Genomic DNA, 18,882 nt, shown 5'->3' on the forward strand with positions numbered 1-18,882 from the left:
TTGATTAAACAATCAATATCATTTTGTAAACTTCTTCCTAAATGTTGTTGGTTTATTATTTCAGTCAAGAGGTCTCTGAATAGAATATGTTTTGGTATACATAATGTCAATTAATTGAACTACTTCGTTAGCTTGATATTCATTATAAGTCAGACATATTTAAATCTCAATCATTTAAATATCTTGCTCTTGGTTGGGTTAGATCTATATCTGCCTAATTGAGATAGGATTAGGATTTAGTTCCTTTTGCTTGCATTTTAGAATAATTTTGCATTTAGATTAATTCTACATTTCTAAAAGTCCTCTTCACAAAGAGGCAAACTTTAGTTGTGGCTTGGCTGAGCCCCAAATCAGCTTAAGGATCACTTTCTTGCCTGATCAACAAGAGGGTTGATATGATGTCTCTTCTCCATTGGTCGATGAAAGTCATATTTTAAGCCATTAGAGATTGAGAGAAAGTAACTGGACCTAGTTTAACTAGTCGGAACCACCATTCCAAATGGAAAAATAGATGCTTTAAGGTTCGGACTAGGTGGTCATCCCCCAATGTTGTTGCATCAAATTTCGAGGCTTCAATAATGGGGAAGATAACAACGATTCCACCTAACCACCCGAGATAGCCTCAACTAACTTATATATATATATATATATATATATATCACTAGTCGAGATTTGAACTTGGGTGAGGAAGATAACAACCATTCTACCCAACCACCCGAGATAACCCTAATTCACACACACACACACACACAATTTGTTTAAAAGTTACTTAGTTTTCAAAATTTATATTGATTTTTTCATATGTTAATGATGATGACAATGAATTGGGGTGGCAGGAGGGGGAGGGATTCTCATTAATCCCGAAGGACTCATTGAATTTCAATATGCTTGGGGGCTTGGCCAGAAAACAAATAACCAAGCAGAAGCGTACGGTATGCTCCTGGGACTAATCCTGGCACAAAGAAATGGGATAAAAAAGATTCATGTGTTAGGATATTTCATGATCATTATAAGGCATATGATTAACACTTCAAAGGCTAAGATCACTAACTTGAACCAAATCATTAAGAGAGCCCAGAAATTGCTCCCTTCTTTCGAATCACTATCCTTCTACCAAGTCTTGAGGGGAAATAACCAAGATGTTGATAGACAAGCTAATAAGGCATGCCATCTGGAGGAGGAAAAAAGTGTAATAAACGATGTCGTGGGTATGCCAAATCTTCCTTAAGAAAATGAAGAGAGATATATGTAGGTTGGTGTTGTTAGCGCTTGAAATTTCACCTCAGGCTGAGAAAGGCAAACTCCAAGGCAACATCAAACCACTTAGCCTCGTAGCTAGCCCTACGGGGCAGGAGAGGGCTCTCTCCGGTCTATCTCGGCAAAGATCTTCAACGGGCAGAGATAACCAATAAAGAACACTGATTTTAGGCTAGTAAACTGATTGATAAAAAGGGTTTTTAATAAAATGATGGGGTTTTTCTGGGCTGCATGGGCAAAGTAACAGCTTGAACAGAGAAATGTAATCAAAAACACAGATTATCCCCTGAGGCAAGGTAGGCAAGAAAGTTTAACATCAAATTGAGATTAAATTGGCGATGGCAAGACTGCTGAGGAGCTGACAAGGGCATAGAAGATGAATCCTTGTCAAACAGAAGAAAACATTAAATATGAACAAACTTAAAGGCAGAGCATATAAATTATGAATTCTACCTTAACACTTCATTTGCTCAAATGGAAACGATCATGAAATGACATGAACACATAACAGGCTACATATGAAACAAAAGAGGACACAAATGTTAAATCTCATACCACAGGAATCTCAGGGGTCAGAGCTGCATGTTTTAATTAAAATCTCTGTTAAAATCTGTACAATAGAAGCTCTCTGTTCTCCACCAGCTCTCAGAACTCTCTCCCCCTCGACCAAACAATTCAGCAATATGCCACCGGGGTCTTTCCAATATAGTGCAGATTTGATGATGCAAAATTTAGCAGCCTTTAACTTCAATGTCCTAGCTTTGTTTCGAGGCATCCCGGGAGGTGAAGACAAATTTTGAAGCACATATACAATATCAGCATACCAAGGAGAGGAAATAAAGATATCAGATACCTGTAGCGCTGAATTTTCTTCATCTTCGTCGGACAAGGCAGCAATCAAATTAATGTCTAGGACATGGAGATTTGTTTCAGCCATCAATTTAGCAAGACCTTGGCCCTTGATCAACTTGGTAGGCTTAATTTCCACATCATACTCCAATAGTGCAGCAATCCATTTACCCCGTTTTCCTTCCGGTTCCGCTTGTACCAAAACATCTTTAACAACTGCGTTAGGAACATATGCCAAAATGTGGGAATTCAGTATGTACACACGGAAATCTTTCAAAGTTTTTACCAGCGCCAATGCTTGTTTTTCAATGATATTATACTTCAGCGCTCCGTCCCTTATAATACAACTGAAAAAAGCAATGGGCTTCTCAAATCCATCTCTCTTTTGCATCAGCACAGCTGCCAATGTATGCTCAGAAGCAAATGAAAATAAAATAAAATCTTGTGTATAATCCGGGCTGATTAGAGTTGGGGCTGAAGATAAAATTAACTTTACCAAATTGAAAGACTTTACCGCCTCTTCGGTCCATTTGAGTTGGCTGTCCTTTTTAAGCATGTTAGTGATTTCTCTAAGGTGTTCGGCAAGATTCAGAATAAAGCGACGCAGAAAATTCAACTTGCCATTAAAGGACTGAATCTCTTTCTTGTTTCGGGGCTGCTCTAATTGCTGAATAGCTTCCACACGTGCAGGATCTATACGAATGCCATCTTTGGAAATGATGTGGCCCAACAACTTGCCTTCACTCATGGCGAAAAGACTCTTCTTTGGATTCAATGAGATACCATATTTTCTGCACTTTTGAAACACCATTGTTAAATGATACAAATGTTCTTCATCAGATTTAGAAAACACAGTTAAATCATCAAGATAAACGACCAAAAAGACATCCTTCTCATTAGCAAAGGCCATGTCCATCGCCCGCTGAAAGGTGGCACCTGCATTTTTCAATCCAAATGGCATCTTGGCATAATGAAATGTTCCCCATGGAGTAGTGAATGCAGTCTTGTTGCGGTCATCCTCATGCACCAAAATCTGATTATACCCGGAATAACCATCAAGTAGCGACATCCTTGATGCCCCAACTACCCGCTGCAATATATGATCCATCTTGGGCAGCGGATAATTGTCCTTTAGCGACACATTATTCAGATTTCTAAAGTCTATACACAAGCGGATCTCACCGGTCTTCTTTCTCACGGGCACCAAGTTGGAAATCCAATCAGAAAATCTGATTGGCACTATAATTCCAGATTTGTACAACCGGTTAACTTCCTTCTCGATCAATGGCAGCAACTTAGGATTAATTCTTCTCAACTTTTGTCGGAAAGGCTTTTGATTTTGCTTTATGGGAATGGTATGCTGAATGATACTTGTGTCATAAGTTTTCAAATCTGAACAATCCCATGCAAAAACATTAGAAAACGAAGACAACAATCTGATATATTCTTTCTTTACCTTTGGCGACAATGCTTTCGATAGTTTCACCATCTTCGGATTTTCAGCTGTTCCAAGATTCACTTCTTCGACACCTTCTTCCGTTGGCCTCAAGGTCGGTTTGCGGGCCACATCATCTTGATCGAATAGCTCTTCCAAAGGAATTAATCCTTTAGGAATGAAATTGTCTTTAAGCTGCAATACATCCATTTGATTTACTTCCTCAGGTTCTGCGTCTATGGAGATGTCTTTGAACTCACCTTCAACTTGCAGAAAATCCTTGATTTCTTCATCATCTTGGAAAACTTGCCAACATCTTTGATTGTCTGGGACTGTAGGACGGTGCTTCACATAAATCTCAAACTTATTGCTGGAATTCATGGGGATTTTTAGATTACTTGCTGCCTTAGCCAATGCATCTGCAACACCATTTTGGATACGAGGCACACATGTCAAAGTATGTTCAGAAAACAGCTTCCAGATATCTAGGACAGCATTTCGATATGCTCGCATACGAGGATGCTTGGCCTGAAACTCACCTTTCACTTGCTTTATAACCAACTCGGAGTCGCCATATACTGCTATCTTCTTTGCCTTCAACTTCCGAAGGATTTTCAGGCCAACAATGAGAGCCTCATATTTCGCCTCATTGTTTGAACAATCGAATGCCAATTTGTAAGAACATACTCGTACCTTACTTGGGACTTTGTTTCGGACAGAAAATGGACTTTGAATCCACACACCTATACCAACACCATCGCTGCCCACAGCGCCATCAAAATCCATGGTCCAAAGACCATCCTCATCGTCTTCTAAATGCTGAAATTGTGATGTCTCTGCATTTTCTGTTTGCTGCCCTTTCATTTCAGCTGTTGGCTCCATGACAGCGGACCTTTCTTCACTTTCTTTTCTCAAAATTTCTCTAAAATTTTCTGTAATGTCTGGTATATCTTCTGCTTGAACCAACTGACTATCTATCTCATTAAAATTATCAGCAAACAAAACAAACGATTCCAAATCTGTATGTACATAATTTACAGGATGATTCACTAGCTTTTCCTTACTAGTGATCATGTATTTCATCTTTTGCTCCCTATATAACTTCCTCATCTGACCAAAGACCGGGATTGTAGCATAAGAAAAATCAAGCTGAAGTGTACCTTTGAGCTTGGCTCCCCAAGATCTCGAAAGCAACATGCCGAACCGCGGAGGAATATCCGCCACCACCACATCCATCAAAACATTCTTTGCTGGGATTTGATCTAGGCTCACCACCAAGTCCTTGATCAAACCAATACATTTCACCCGGCTGGAATCAAACGAATACAAATCATGATACTTCCTTGTGATGTCTAGTCCCAGCTTTTCCATAATTGCTTTCGGCATCAAATTATGCGAAGCTCCCGAGTCAAACATGGCATTATGTAAAACATACTCATGCAATCGCAAACTGATATAGAATGGAGGAACATCACTTTCGGGAGACTCACCATTTAAAGCAGGCCCAAAAATCAATTCCGACTGATCATCTTCTACATTCACTGTGTCTAGCATTGGATCAAAATTCAGCATCTTGGAGATTTGGCCTCGGTAAGTGCTGTTCTTCATGATTTCCGTCAAAGGAATGGACACTTTCAACTTTGAAATTTCATTCTCCAAACTGAAAGCTGAAACCTTCTCACCTTCTTTGGCCGGAACTTCTCTTCTTTCAACTTTATCTCTCGGTGTGCTTGATGGCTGATCTATCTTGCTTGCTGATGATGATTGACTTGCTGAAGGATCAATTATGTCTTTTCCTTTTGTCTGTGGGGAAGCTGAATCATTCTTTGTTGAAGTATCTTTCCTTTTCTGAATGGGATTTATGGGAACAGCTCGGTTTCTTAATTGCCTCTGCTGAGCAGACAAAGCATTGAGATATCCTCTTTGGTATTCCTCCGATTCTTCCTCAAGTACTGCCTCATTTGATAAGATATAATGCTCATCCTGATGTATGACTGAATTTCTCACAAATTCTTCTTCTTCTGTAATATAGGTAGGCAGATCATCAAGAGTGAAAAAGTGAATTTCCTCTCCCACCGTATCACCTTCATCCTCGGATTCTTGGCTAACAAAATTCTGCTGAAAAGGAGGTTTAATTTGCTGCTGAACTGTTGCCTCTTGTGCTCTTGTTTCACGCTGTTTGATTCTATATTGCAGCTGCTGTGGACCTCGGAAATTAGGATTATGGATCTGAGGTTCCGGCTTGCTAAGATGAGTATGTTCAAGTGCTCTTTCAATCTTTTCAACCTTGCGGAGGAGCTGATCTGATGTAGAAGCTTCTTCTTTGATTGTGACTCGCTTTTCCATCTTCATCCTCGCTCTTTTATCATTCAAATTCGCTTCAACACTAACAGCAATTTTCTGCATATCCTCCAATGTAGGCGGATCTCTATCTCGCAATGAATAAGCCATCTCCGGATCAAAGCCATCCGGGAATTTGAGGAGCGCTGATTTTCTTGACGGTCTCAAATCATCGGGAATAGCATTGTAAACTGTATTAAATCTGATAATGTAATCTTGAACGGACTCACCATGATTACGCTTGAGGTTGTTGTATTTGGCATTAATCTGAAGCGGATCCTTTCTGATTTCCCATCGATCTAAAAACTGCCTTTGAAGTGCCTCTAAGGTAGCAATGCTCCGGGCTGTCAAACCTCTGAACCACTTTCTTACTTCGCCATCAAATGTTTGTACAAACAAACGCATAGTTACATCCTCTTCATCTATCTCATATAGATCAAAGAAAGTCGTCATTTTGTCTATATGTTGCTGAGCAGAGATACTCTGTGGAGTGCCATCAAACATGGGAATTTTACTCTGATAATCGGCTGGCATATCATGCAGATTTTGGGGAAGAGCAAGAGGAGCAAATCGGGCAGCCATTGCTTTAGGTAGATTGGGTCTAGGAGTAGCAGGTGGAGTAAGTGTAGCTGTAGTATGAGGAGTATGAGGAGGAGAAGTGGTATGGGATGTAGAGGGCGAACCAACTGTAGATTCTGGATAAGTGATTATAGGAGAAACAGAAATAAAAGGAGGATTGGACTGCTCATGTGCCGTGATAGTGGATCCGATATGAACAGATATAGTTTCAACGAACTCAGCAAGATTTGTAGCGTGAATATCTGACTGAAGAGATCTTAGGATGAAATTGTCAACCAATTTATTGTGTCTCTCAATTTCAAGGGCAGCTGCAAAATCAGGGTTGGGAACTAGAAAATCAAGTGCACTTTCAGATTTAGTTTTGAACAAGGACAACTCAAAACTCTCGTCAAAATCAATGTCTTCAAGATACTCAAAAACAGCTGGACATGAATGAGATTTGAATATATGACCAGAATCTGAAGCCAGTTTGGATATCAAGGAACAAATAGCCAATCAGCCTGTGAAAACTCTTAACTAATCATCCAAAAGTTCAGAGTTTGCAAATATACTGGGGTGAGATGCAAATGAAGTGTTACATTCACTAGCTCACGGAGGTCGACTGAAGCAGCGTTTATCTACTTGCGCTGATGCAAAGCAAGAGCGTTTTCGAAGGCTACCTGGCGTATCTTCAGACTCCGTCTAAGACTTATGAAATAAACACATCAATCAGCAAACAATTTGTTCTCCCCAGTATGGTCGCCAATATGTTAGCGCTTGAAATTTCACCTTAGGCTAAGAAAGGTAAACTCCAAGGCAACATCAAACCACTTAGCCTCGTAGCTAGCCCTACGGGGCAGGAGAGGGCTCTCTCCGGTCTATCTCGGTAGAGATCTTCAACGGGCGAGATAACCAATAAAGAACACTGATTTTAGGCTAGTAAACTGATAAAAGGTTTGATTTGAGATTTTTAGGATTATGGTGGAAAATCGGGAAAAGGCAATTTTGGGTGTGGGGATTGGACACAGTTTTTGCAGGGGGTTCTTTGGGGCAAGGTAGGAGACTGTATTGATGCCTTTGAATTAAGTGAATGGATAGGAATGACCGGTGAGGAGCTAAAGAGAGCAAGAAACCTTCAAGAGTTCTCTTTAGACAGATGAAAACATAAATATTAAGCAAACTTAAAAGCAGAGCATGACAATCATGAATTCTACTTTAACACTTCATTTGCCTAATTTGCAGAAGGAAAAGTAAGAAGATGATTCACATAACAAACTTACAAGTACAAAGAGAAACACACCATCAATACATGTAACCACAGGAATCCCAAAAAGGACTGCAAAACCCTGGTCTTTCTTCCTTTGCCAAAATTGCAGAGATACAATGAGTAATACAATAGAGCTTTCTCCCTCAAGAGGCCAACCATGAAAATGACCAAGAAAGTACATAATATAGGCAATCTAACATCTCTCCACATCAGGTGGAAGGGGCCTCGCTTCCTACAGCAGCACAGGTATCAGAGAGGGGCAAGCAGCCCATGATTGAGGAGGGACCGTCAGGTGATCCAGATATCGACATCATTGATCTTGACATCCATTCTCCTAGCACGGAGCTTCACGAGATCATTCAACAAAAGGAGACTGAGAACTGCTTGTTGCAGCAAAAGTTAGAGATGGCACAATGGACAACTACATATTTGGAGCAGCGCAACAAGCAATTGGAAGATGAGCACACTCTTGATGAGTTGCGGAGGATTCATGAGGACCGCAACTTAGCTCGCAAGAGACCCGGTGATTTGGTACCCGTTGAGCGAGAGGCTATGCTTCTCCGGGTCAATGCTCATTTGGAGAGGTTGCTGGCCAAGGCCAACCAAGATAAGGACCTGCTCCGGAACATGAAGAACCACTATTGGGTCCGAATGCACGTATGCAAGGCAAGAATGAAGGTGCTCCAAAGACGGTTGGCCAAAACACTAAAACGAAGGAAAAGGCCCGATCCCCTCCACATCTTGGCTGAGGCTTCCTTGAAGGAGCATGATGCTAAATGACTTAACTCCAGCACAAATTTCAAAAAATTTTGAGCATTTTTGGTCACTTGTGAATTTTTGGGCAAAAAACAGGTTTTCTCCACCAACACGTCGCGCACCGCGCGCGACCCTTTCGATGGGCAACTCCTTTTCAGGAAAAATCAGTATTTTTGGATTTGTCATGCAAAGATACACTTGCTCAGCAATTGCCAAGAAATTTCACCAAGTTTTGGGCCTCCAGAAAGTAAAAAAAAAAAAAAAAAGCAAAAAAATGACTTTCTGCCACCTTTTTGACACACAGGAAGCAATCTTGGGAGATTGCAATTTTGGAGGGGCAAATGGCCACCAAATTCAGAAATTCCACTTGGGTTGGAAAGTAGACATCCAGACCTTTCCAACAAGCCCACTTTTACCTCATTTGGACACCTGGAAGTGCCTCAAAAGCAGCTCCAAAGGCGCGTGACGCGTTTAGGATCAAGGCGCGACGTGTTGGGCAATTTTCACATAAATTCACCTACAGCTCAGCAAAACGCAGTTTTGACTGGATTTGACTTTTTGGAGTAGATTTTCATCCTCCTTGATGTAAATGATGTAATTTTATGATATTTTGACACTTATTTATCTCTTCAAGAAGATTCATTCATGAGATAGGCAAAAATTTAATGAATGAATTGGTTTCCTAGCTTATAGAGGCAAGTTGTTTTGACTGCCTAGTTTTCAGTGCTCAGTTTAGAATTGGTTGAAACAGCTCCTAGGATAGTGAGCTCGACCCCTAGAGGCAAGGAAAGATGTTAGATTGCCTATATTATGTACTTTCTTGGTCATTTTCATGGTTGGACTCTTGAGGGAGAAAGCTCTATTGTATTACTCATTGTATCTCTGCAATTTTGGCAAAGGAAGAAAGACCAGGGTTTTGCAGTCCTTTTTGGGATTCCTGTGGTTACATGTATTGATGGTGTGTTTCTCTTTGTACTTGTAAGTTTGTTATGTGAATCATCTTCTTACTTTTCCTTCTGCAAATTAGGCAAATGAAGTGTTAAAGTAGAATTCATGATTGTCATGCTCTGCTTTTAAGTTTGCTTAATATTTATGTTTTCATCTATCTAAAGAGAACTCTTGAAGGTTTCTTGCTCTCTTTAGCTCCTCACCGGTCATTCCTATCCATTCACTTAATTCAAAGGCATCAATACAGTCTCCTACCTTGCCCCAAAGAACCCCCTGCAAAAACTGTGTCCAATCCCCACACCCAAAATTGCCTTTTCCCGATTTTCCACCAAAATCCTAAAAATCTCAAATCAAACCTTTTATCAGTTTACTAGCCTAAAATCAGTGTTCTTTATTGGTTATCTCGCCCGTTGAAGATCTCTACCGAGATAGACCGGAGAGAGCCCTCTCCTGCCCCGTAGGGCTAGCTACGAGGCTAAGTGGTTTGATGTTGCCTTGGAGTTTACCTTTCTCAGCCAGAGGTGAAATTTCAAGCGCTAACAGGTGTTAAAGTCTCGAAGGAATGTTAAGAAAGTTGAAAAGATGGATTTATCATATCATAAATATATGATGCCCCTCCATCCTCCCCCTATCTCTCCCCTTGCCACTTCCTCTCCTGCCCGCCTCCCTTCTTTTATTTCCCTTCCCCCCTCCCCTTCCTCATTGCACTCCCCTTCTCATTGATAGAGATCAGGAGCATGGTGGGAAATTAATAGAGGATGGTAGAGTTATGATGGAGTACTCATGGGATCTCGATTAGAGCAATCTCCTCGCTCATATATGCATCACCTCTCGGTCAGGCATCAATTATAAATTGCAAAATGGTATGTGGAATTTGTATGTTTTAAGGTTTAAGTGTGGGACGGTGGCCTCTGCAAAAGCCTGGTGGCTACAGCCAAAGCTATTGATTATTAGTTCCTGGGTCATGAAGGTAGGGCTTTGTGTTGTGAAAAGTCGACATCAGGGTCTAAAGGTCTACCTGTTTGAGGTTTTAAAGGAAAGCAATGAAATTCTGAGTATAATTGAGTGGTCGCGGGCGCTAGAAGGTCTAGCCATTGGAAGGTCTGAGTGTTTTCACGCATATTGGATTTGGGAAACTAGGTGGGTTCTTTATTCTCTCCTGAAGTGGGAGGAGAATTGGAGTTGGAGTGAGGTAGGGAGGCGCATACCATCCAAGGAACAGGGCAGTCTACGGAGGATTAGCGTGGGTGCTTGGCTGCGGGAGAACAAGGAAAACAGTGACAATTACTAGAACCTAATAAAAAGTGAAGTTTTGGAAGCCAGCATGCAGGGTACAAACGACAGTTCTTGGTCGGGCATGTGGGAAAGCCACAGGACGAGGTCTGGAGGGCCGATGACTGGTTTCTCGGGGCAGGGTGGTAGAAACAGACCTTCCTGTATTACTTGTGTACAAGACCATTGGGACCTGTGAGAGGCCCTGACCAAACTCCAATGTAGCATGCACCAGCAAATGCATGAGAACATGATTATGCAGGAAAGGGAGCTCGAGAAATGGGAACGCATCAGGTAATTGGAGGACGAGGTGGATGCACTGCACCATCAACTGGAAAATATGAAGATCAAAGTGGAAACCATGGAGGAAGGCATGGAGGAAAACATGGAGGGTGTGACAGATCATGAGAATTCCAAAGACTCAGAAGATGCTTCTCCTGGCCTAGATCTAAACCAGGAGAAGCATCATGATGAACTGTAAATGTATATACCTTTTATCTCAACCAGTCCCTTCATGTAGAGGTAATACCATATCCTTTTGGCAATGGTTTTATTTGTGCAATGCAAACAATTGCATCACTTAGCACACTCTACAATAAGATCTCTACTAATAGAAATAAAAAACAAATTATAACAATCACCAACAATTCACTCTCTTACGTTAAGTTAATCCTATATGTTTACAAAAGGTCATCTCTTCACCACAAGTCTCTTCTTGTATATGCAATAATATCTTCGTTTGACAAAGGATTTATTTTCACAATGAAAACAATTACATCATTTAACACACTTTACGACAAGCTTTCTACAAATAGGAATCAAAAACAAATTCTAACAATCACTTACAACAATATACTTTTGCCAACAATTCACTCTCTTATGTTAAGTCAATCCTATGTGTGTACAAAATATCAGCCCTTAAGGTTCTCTCATGTTCATGGGCCCTCTTAGGAGTGAGTTAAGCCCATACTGGCTCTAATATCATGAAATAAAATGCAGGAGTAGACATATATTCTTCACACACAAAAAACTTATTTAACCAACACTATTACATATAACTTTACTTCAAACTTTGGCTTAAGATAAGCATGCTTTCTTAACCAAACTAACAATTAGTTGAGAAAATATCTCAACTACACACCATGTCTAGGAGTTAATTGGTTAGATAGAATCTCTCATGTCCAACTGCATCTAACAACCTCATAAAGTCTTGGAATCAAACCACTTATGTAGAGTTTGTCTCTACCTCACAATGTTTATACATCAATAAACACGATCGTATGATATGATGAAGAATCACTCATTAAACAATAAGACAAGTAGGAGTTAATAACTTCAACACAAGGGCCCACAATGCTACTGTATCTTTTCTTATTGAGTCACTTTCAACCTTCAACTCTTGTTTTTTATTTTGATGTTGGTTTTGAGGTTTTATTTTATGAAACACATAGTTCTCTCTCTCTCTCTCTCTCTCTCTCTCTCTCTCTCTCTCTCTCTCTCTATATATATATATATATATATATATATATATAGTTTAACCAAGGAAAGAAATCAACCTCCCTCTCAACTCGAGGGCTAGAGTGAGGTTATTGGTACCAGGCCAACCCACAAGTATACTCACTTAAGAGTTCACAAGGCTCGAAGCCAATACAACAATATTCATAGGCATAAAGCCATTACAATAATAATTATCAAGGCATTATAGATCATCATGTCACTAGCGAAGATTTGAACATGGGTGGGGAAGATAACAACCATTCCACCCAACCACTCAAGATAACCCCAACTAACTTATTTATTTATATATAGCCAAGATTTGAACTTGGGTAGGGAAGATAACAACCATTCTGCCCAACCACCCGAGATAACCCTAATTCACACACACACACACAATTTGTATAAAAGTTACTTAGTTTTCAAAATTTATATTGATTCTCTCATATGCTGATGATGATGACAATGAATGATCTATTAATACTAATTTTAATTGACCTGAAATAATTTGTGTGTGCGCGCGCACATGAAGTGGAAAAATCAATGGATACCCACAACTAACAAGGTCATCTTGCTTTCCTCACATGCATATTTATTTCACCTTATTAAATAATGATAGTAAATCACACAATCAATTTGGCCACTTTAGTGAACATATTTTTCCACCATGTGTATTTTTTGAGGATGTTTTGAACCTAGAAACATTACAAACATTTCATTCCTACAAATTACGGCTTTCTAAAGTTTTCCAATAATGCTTCACATGTGTCTCCTCCTAATTGCATTAGCGTGCTTCCTTGCATGTTGTCAGTTCCCTCCCTTCACACAACTCAACATCTCTTCCATGCAACAATCTATCATGAGTAGATCTAAGTGACTCTTTTGAAAATGGGCATTATTTTAACTTTTAAATCCTTCGTCATGAATCTCTTCTTGTAGAGGCAATAACATATCCTTTTGGAAATGGTTTTATTTGCACAATGCAAACAATTTCTTCACTTAACACAATCTACAATAAGCTCTCTATAAATAGAAATGAAAAACAAATTCTAACAATCACCCACAACAATCTACTATCACCAACAATTCACTCTCTTACGTTAAGCTAATCCTATAGATGTACAAATGGTCATCTCTCAAGTTTATCTCATGTTCATGGCCTTCTTGTGAGAGAGTTAAGCCTATAGTAGCTTTGATACCATGATAAAATATGGGAGAGTAAACATATTTTCTTCATACATAAAAAACTATTTCAAGATATAATATTTAACAAACATTGTTACATATAAAGACTTCAAACTTTGGCTTGAGATAAACTTGTTTTCTTAACCATACTAACAACTAGTCGAGAAAACATCTCTACTACACACCAAGTCTACGAGCTAACTTGTTGGAGCATGTCCAACTAGATCTAACAACATCCTAAATACTTGGAATCAAAATACTTAGTTAGAGATTTATCTCTACCTCACAATGTATGTAAGTTAATAAACCACAATCGCATGATATGATGAAGAATCATATATTAAACAATAAGACAAGTAGTAGTTAATAAATTCAACAATACTCCTGTATTTTCTCTTATCAGGTCACCTTCAACTCTCGTTTATGATTTTGATGTTTCTTTTCAAGTCTTGTTTTACAGAACACAAATTTCTCTTGGTTTAAGAGTTTGTGTATGCATATAAATTCAATCATAATATTTATTTATTTTTAATATGTTAGATGATGATGAGAATGAATGATCTATTAAGACTAATTTTAATTGATATTAAATAACTTTGAATTTATTTAATTTTAAAGATTTGAGAATAATCATAGTGAAAAGGGTTTTTGACCAAGAATGAGGGATTATCATCACCAAAGAGGGTCACATTGTTGGAGTGGAATTGATGACAATGAGCCTCTCACTTTTGCCCAATGGTTTTTGCAACATCACCTCTCTCGTTTTAGTATACCTTTGTCATCCAATTAAGGATGCTTTGTTGTTTAATGCTACCTTAAATTATCTGAACTTAAATATGAACGCAACAAATCATAGATATAACCATAAATACAGAAATGCAGCAGAAATAACACTTCATTTCATTAATATCAAATACTGAAATATGCTTACAAACATAAATGGAAATAAACTAGCTTGGGCGATGGTAGCTTATCTCTGAGAAGAGATGTGGCAGCTACATGCCTCTGATCTGTGTGACAATGAGGCTCAAAGGCCTATTTATTATCGAGAAACAATGGAAAACCCTAAACATCCAAAAACCCAACCCTAGGAGTTGAAGCGCCAAAACTGTGGGCCTTGTTTGGGTAAATTAGTACATTAACTTCCCGGGGTCGTAACTTTGGCATATGATCTATGTCTGGATACCATAATACCTCGTTGCGACGATCTCAAAGACAAGACCAAAAACAAATAAGGAAAGCCATTTAGGGCTTTTATAGTCTTTTTGTTTTCCCTAAAAGGCCTCAAAACGGCTCTGGAAGTTCAGTACCCGAAAAAATGCCAAAAATAGTAAATTGTACTACACTTAAGGAAGCTAAAAAACTGAAAGAGATAGTGTTGGGGGTCCAAGTGGAATAGGTGGGTGGCCACCAATATCCACCTGGATCAATCCTCCCCCCTTAGGAAGCAATGTCCCCCATTACGTTGAGTGCCTCCATGAGATGGGGAAACTTCTGCTGAACTTGGTCCCTAGTGAACCACTTGCCTTGGTGCAGGAGTTAGCTAGCTTTGAAAACCCGATATAGTTGGATCTTCTACTAGCAAGTGTTCTTGATCTGTGTCCATGATCCGATTAGTTGTGGCTTGTTCCATGCAGTCTGGGTTTAGCTCTATTAGTGTGAGTTGTTCTGCAATGTTAGATGTTTCCAGCGATTGTGGAAAGTATGATAGAAGGCGATCTACATTGAACACTAGGTGTAGACCAAGGAATGGTGGAATGTTGAGCTTGAAGGCATTAACCCCTACAGCCTTGGTAATGGTGTATGGCCCATATTAGAGTGGGCGAAGCTTGCGGTTGGGTCCAGCGAGGCGCTCCTTCTCCAAATGTAGGCAAACTTTGTCACCCACTTGGAACTTATGCGGAACCCGATGCTGATCATGGCGCTGCTTGTACTTGGCATTTGACTTCTCCAAGATGTCATGAACTTGTTAGCAGATGTGTTGAATGCACTCAATGAAGTTGTTAGCCTTATCGGCTTCGGATCGGACATGAGTCAAATCTACCTGAGTAGCTGCAAATGGTATGGCCACATCAATGGGGCATAATGGCTGAAATCCCAACCCTTACTGAAATGGGTTTTGGCCCATTGAGCTGTGGAGAGCTCTGTTGTAGCTGTGTTGGACATAGGGTAGGCTTTCATCCCATGTGCGTGGATGCTTCAAGTTATACATGCGTAGAATGTGTACATCATCCTGTTGACGACCTCTATTTGGCCATTAATTTGGGGATGGAAAGTCGTGGAATTAGTAAGTTTTGTATCCAACATTGACCATAGACTTGACCAAAATGCACGTAGGAATCTGCTATCACGATCTGAGACAATGGATTGTGGGCTCCCAAAGTGTACCCACACTCGCTCAAATAAGACTATCACGATCTGAGACAATGGACTGTGGGATCCCAAAGTGTACCCACACTCGCTCAAATAAGAGCTTAGCAGTGGCCTTTGTTGTGATACTCTTCTTGTGGGCCACCATAATGGCCATCTTAGAGAATCTATTGATGACCACGAAAATTTAGTCGTTGTCGTGCTTGGAAGAAGGAAGGCCTGACACGTAATCCATGGAGATGGATTCCCAAGGTCGACTAGGAGTAGGAAGAGGAGTATATAGGCCTTGATTCTTAATGATTGGTTTGGAAATGGCACTAACAATGCATAATTTAATGTACCTCCCAACATCCTGACAAAGGTTCAACCAATAGAAATACTTCTGCAGTACTGCCACTATTTTCTCTACTTCAAAATGTCCAATGACCCAACTATAGTGCGCCTCCCAAATCATCTTGGCACGCTTGCTTGAAGGAACACAGATGTGTCCCAGGTGGCATAACAGTGCATATTAGAGGTGAAAATTTGGAACTTTCTTACCTTTCAGGAGTGTCTGGCATGTGTTGTCAAATTTTGGATCACTTTGGTAAAGATGCGGCCACCTCGAAGTATTGTGCCCATAGGAGTTGAGCACAATGATTAGCACCATGACTGGTGATCAACTAAGGTAGTCCGCAACATCTTTGGTGATGCCCTTCTTATACTTAATGTTCAAATGGAATTGTTGCAGATATGTGGACCATTTCTAATGGCAATCATTCTGCACCTTCCCTTATGTCTGTATGAATGCAGGGGTAAGTGGTCTGTGTGGATGACCATTTCCTTCCCTAGAATGTAGTGCTTCCATTGACAACATGCCTGCACAATGGAATACATTTCTTTGTCATAGGTGGGATACTTTCGGACTGTGTTTGAAAGTGTCTCATCGTGGTAAGCCACTGGATGCCCATGTTGAGTAAGAATTGCACCAATAGCATAGTCAGAGGCATATGTCTCAATCTCCAATGGTTGCTGCAGGTTTGGTAATGTGAGCACTGATGCAGAGCAGAGGCGCTACTTCAACTCAACAAAGACCTTCTGTTGGGTCTCAGACCAAAAGAACTTTGCTTTCGCTCTACCCTTGGTGATTTGACTTAAAGTCCAAGTGATATGAGAGAACCCCAACACGAATATGCTGTAGAAATTGGCAAGTCCGAGAAGGATGCAGAGCTCTGTTAGAGTGGTTGGAGCTGGCCAATCCTGAATGACTTGTATCTTGGCTGGGTCCACATGCACACCCTTCTCATCAATGATGTACCCCAAATATTAAACCTGGGTCATTCCAAAAGTGCATTTGTCCAGAATGGCACACAACTTGTGTTGTTACAGGGTTTGGAGGATCTGTTGAATATGGTGGAGGTGTGCTTCCCAACTCTGGTTGAAGATTAATATGTCATCCAAATACACCACCACGAATGCATTAGCGAAGGGTCGTAAGATGATGTCCATCAACTGCATGAAGGTTACAGGGGCATTCGTCAACCTGAAACGCATGACCAACCATTCGAAAAGGCCCTCCTTGGATTTGAAGGTGGTCTTCCACACATCAAAGGGTTCGATAAGCACCTGGTGATAACCAAACTTCAAGTCAATCTTGTTGAAAATATTTGGCCCCCTTGAGCTGGTCCAGAAGGTCATCGATTTGTGGGATTGGGTACCTATTCTAAACAATGATCTGTTCAACGCCCAATAGTCAATATAGAGTTTCCAGGTAACATCTTTCTTTTGTACCAATACAATCGGGCTCCCATAGCGTGATGAGCTTGGCCTGATGTGCTCTTTCTGCAACAGCTCCTGAATCTGCCTCTTGATCTCATCATTCTCCAAAACAGAGCATCGATAGATCGGTCCGTTGGGTAGCGGTGCGCCTAGGGTCAAATCGATGGAGTGCTTAACCTAACAGTGCAGAGGTACCCTTGTAGGTGAGGTGAAAATGTCCCTGTACTCCTCCATGACCTTGTCCATCTACTATTGTTGTGCAGAGGAGCCCTGTTTGGAAGCCGTGGCCACAATCTTCTTCTTGCCCTGAGGGCAAATCATAAGGAAAACAAATTTCTTGGTCTATGAAATGGTCTTAATGAATTTCTTTGCAGAGATCAAAGAGATGGCGGTAGGTGGGGCTACCTTCGATATTTTGTACAACTTATTGCCCAAAGTAATAATTACAGAGTAAGGTCTAGACTCATATACAACATGTCGCTTCCATAAGTATGGTTGTCCTAATAATACATCACAAACTTCAAGAGGAGCAACATCACACAATGCCTCATCTGTGAAGGGCTTGATGCTGTAGGGAAGGCGACACTACTGGTTAACACAGAGATCTCGTCCTTGGTGAAGCCACCCGATGGCGTATGAATACAGATGTGTTGTAGTTGGTAGACCTAACCGCTTCATGACCTTTGCTAAAATGAGGTTCTTTGACTCCCGTTGTCGATAATGAACTGCAACGGAGAACCCTTCACCCACATTTGTGAGTGGAAGAGGCTTCCCCCTCCTCTGGATCTTCAGGCCCATTCTTCTGGATCTTGGTGGTGGCTACGGTGGCACTGGGCTTCACGTCAATGATCTGCTTCCTTTTGTGATTCCCCTTGTCGGGTTCTAACTCAGAGTCGGAATGTGCGTCTGATTTTGAAGCCTTCAGCTCGACCACCAGTGAATGCTTGGCCCGACACTCACTTGTGTTGTGAGTGGAGCTCTTATGGAACTCACACCATTTTCCCGTGTCCTTCTTTGTCTTCGAGGTGTTGTTCTTTTCTTGCAGCTTCGGCGGGTTGTCCTGGGTCACCCCACTTTGGCTTTGTCCTTTTCTCTATGGTTTGGAGGCGCCTTTCCTTTGCTTCAAATTCACAGATCCAAAGTCTCGCTTCTTTTGTTTAAACTTCTCAATCTTGACAGCGTATCAGTACGCTTTGCAGAGCGAGGAGATGTCCAAGAACTCCATCTTGTCCTAAATGTATATGTGTAGACAACCACAGTGCTTGGGTATCAAATGTTGCTAAGAATCCTTGATACCCAAATTCGTGCGAAAAGTATGAAAGACATTGGTAAACTTCGGCATGTCCTAGTCCCTTCCATGTCGTAGCATGGTCCACTTTATATACTTATCCTC

This window comes from Pinus tabuliformis, chromosome 9, assembly GCF_031772625.1.
Source record: "Pinus tabuliformis cultivar Carrire ecotype Pingquan chromosome 9, CPIR1, whole genome shotgun sequence".
Taxonomy (NCBI): domain Eukaryota; kingdom Viridiplantae; phylum Streptophyta; class Pinopsida; order Pinales; family Pinaceae; genus Pinus; species Pinus tabuliformis.